Source organism: Triticum aestivum, chromosome 5A (genome assembly GCF_018294505.1).
Source record: "Triticum aestivum cultivar Chinese Spring chromosome 5A, IWGSC CS RefSeq v2.1, whole genome shotgun sequence".
Taxonomy (NCBI): Eukaryota; Viridiplantae; Streptophyta; class Magnoliopsida; order Poales; family Poaceae; genus Triticum; species Triticum aestivum.
The window spans coordinates 625,221,583-625,224,343 of NC_057806.1; the positions used below are offsets into that span (position 1 = coordinate 625,221,583).

A 2,761-nucleotide genomic window follows, 5' to 3' on the forward strand; every position below is an offset into this window, starting at 1 on the left:
GTAGCGCGTTATCTCGGTGCTATTGTGTTTGCAGGGGCCTCGCGCTAAAGCTATGATCTTAATATCCAGCATTGAATTTATAACCTCTGTTTATCTGTACCCTACATAAATCACATAGCCGCCGAGTTGGACGGCCAAAGTCAGCTGGATTCACTCGGCTTTCCTGGTAGCATCTAGTTGTGTTTGCATAGTTTTGTATTTTCGCATATGAACTTCTGATTAGAATGTTTCTCTAATGGTCTAATTTATGGTTCTGTTGTGCAGGACTCTTGGTTTCTGTGGTGGTGAATTTTTTATCTGTCCTTGGTAGAGATTTGTAGGTTGAACCGGCCAGGTAAGTTTTTTGCCCCCATCCCTCCCCATCATTTTCTATATTCACCCGTCTAGCTCCGCCATTGGGACTAGGTCCATGTATGAAAATACGTTAACAATTGTTGTTTTGCAGCGTAACCGCTAAACTCTTGAATCTGCAATTTGATTGCTACATTTATCTTTACTTCTAATTAATATATCTACTTTATTCTAAACCGTACAGGGGAATTATGCCAAAAACTCTCCACATTCTGCTGGTACTACAAGTATGTACGTTTAACTTGCTATTTTTGTTCCTAAATTTTAGATATAAATAACTTATTCATGGAAATGCTTTAGTTTATGCAACAATGCATTTTCCATGTTATCAAATTATACGGTCATAATATTATTATTTTTACAAGTTTGATGTGCGGTGTCGTATTTTTTTGCGGAAAAACCTCCAATCTATTCATCTTCGATTATGGTAGTACAACGAACACTAAAAATAAAAAAAACTACATCCAGATCCGTAGACCACCTAGCGACGACTACAAGCACTGAAACAAGCCGAAGGCGCGCCGCTATCATCGTCCCTCCCTCATCGGAGCCGAGCAAAACTTTTTGTAGTAGGCGGTTGGGAAGTCTTCGTGCTATGGCCCCATAGGACCATCGCAATAGAACATCAACCGCCACCGATGAAGAGTAGCGTTGATTAGAAGAATAAAACCTGGAGACATAAGAAACATAGACAAACGACGACTAGATCCGAGCAAATCCACCAAAGAGAGATCTGCCAGAGACACACCTCCACACGCCCACCGGTGATGCTGAAAGTACCATCGGAACGGGTCCTAGTCGGGGAGAACCTTATTCCACCTTCAAGGAGCCGCCGCCATCTCGCCTTCCTGAGCAGGACACAAACCCTAACAAAACTAAAAGAAATATGAAAAACGGAGCCCTCCCACCAGCAAGGGTCGGGATCCACTCCACTCCCCTGGCCCTAAGGCCACCGGAGACAAGGCGGACTGACTGCAGCGCCGGCGGGAGGCAAAGGAACCCTAGCTTTTTTGTGCGGTGTAGTATACGAGGCTATTGATTGTGACATCATTGTTATTTATTGATAAGTTTGCCATCTCATGCATTTAACTAATCATCCAGCAATATATTTTAGAAGGCCACTATGTGCAGTAAGCGAGCATAATTAGATTGGGTGGATCAAAGAATGAGTAGTTAAACGTCAACCATGTTAATAGTTTTATGTATGGGATTCATTTGATGCATACGTACTTGCATTACATTCACTTCTTTCAATCTGTCCAACAATTGTTTTTGCAAAAAATGTGTCTGGCATTTTTTATCGAAAAGTGTGTCCATCATTTTTCTGGCTTTCAGGAGCAAAGAGGCACCAAGCAAATCCTCATAAGAGGGATGATGAGATCATTGAGGAGAGCAATGTTACCACCAACATTACTCACGGGGACATAGCCAGCAAGAGACCAAACAGATGAGTTGCCCGTTCGAATTTCAAAGAGAATGCATTTGACTTATCGGAAGAAGATTCACATGTCACAACCAAGGAAATCTGAACTGAGGAGGAAATAGAGGTTGTTAGGTTGACAAGAACAAGACCTGAAGATAAGAAATGCCACAAGAAACTCCTCCATTTCATCCTGCATGGTAAAGATGGTAATCTACAACCGTTTGAAATGTTTCACAGTGATGGTGTCTCCATGACAGCCCTAATCATGCCCTTAGATGATGGTGTGGAAAAGGACAGGAAAAATGGCGTACACTATGTGAGATTTGGGTGCATTTGGGTGCATGATGGGCTAGTCAATTTCGGGCTATAAAGAAGGTACTACAATAATTTAGCTCTCAACCTAACTAGCTTACTACGAATGTGCGAAGCCAACAAGAAATTACAGGTCTCATTTTGATCTTTTCAGCCAGAAAGCTCATGTATGTGTTGAAGTTTACAAGAAATTAGCTAGATCAGTCAACGGAAATCCTTTGCTGAACATGGAAGAGTAGCTCGCTAGCATTGTTCGTTCCATCAATTCAAGCAAAAGCTTCAATGGAATGGAAAAGTGAGCAAGGACTTTTGATCTTCATGAGTGAGTTCATTCATAACCAGCTCACTACACTGGATCATACAGCAAACAGCAATGATGAGATGTTTTCCATGCTGCCAGTTCTTGTCGCCCTAGTAAATGAGTGTAAATCTAAAGTGAGATTCAGCAAGTCGGTATCTTTGGTATCAGGTGGAGTTCTTGAGGTGACATCTGATCGGGCCACGAGGGGTGCTTAGCTCAAGAACGCCAAAGGGCCATTTTTCATGCACTGGCGGAGCAGAGGGTCCACCCTGCTCCCTGAGAAATATTGCAAGGATAAGTTTGTCCTAATGGTAAACGCCCTGCTATTCTTTTGGCTTCTCTAATCTTCCTTGCACTTTTGCCCGATTTGGTTC

General features: G+C 42.4%; 1 long non-coding RNA gene across 1 annotated transcript; it reads left to right on the forward strand.

The window, feature by feature from the left end:
* The first annotated feature begins 207 nt into the window (after window positions 1-207).
* On the forward strand, window positions 208-1,793 carry LOC123108056 (uncharacterized). The gene is made up of 3 exons (XR_006451830.1): window positions 208-334; window positions 536-578; window positions 1,687-1,793. It is a non-coding gene; the product is annotated as an uncharacterized lncRNA (long non-coding RNA).
* Window positions 1,794-2,761: the final 968 nt, after the last annotated feature.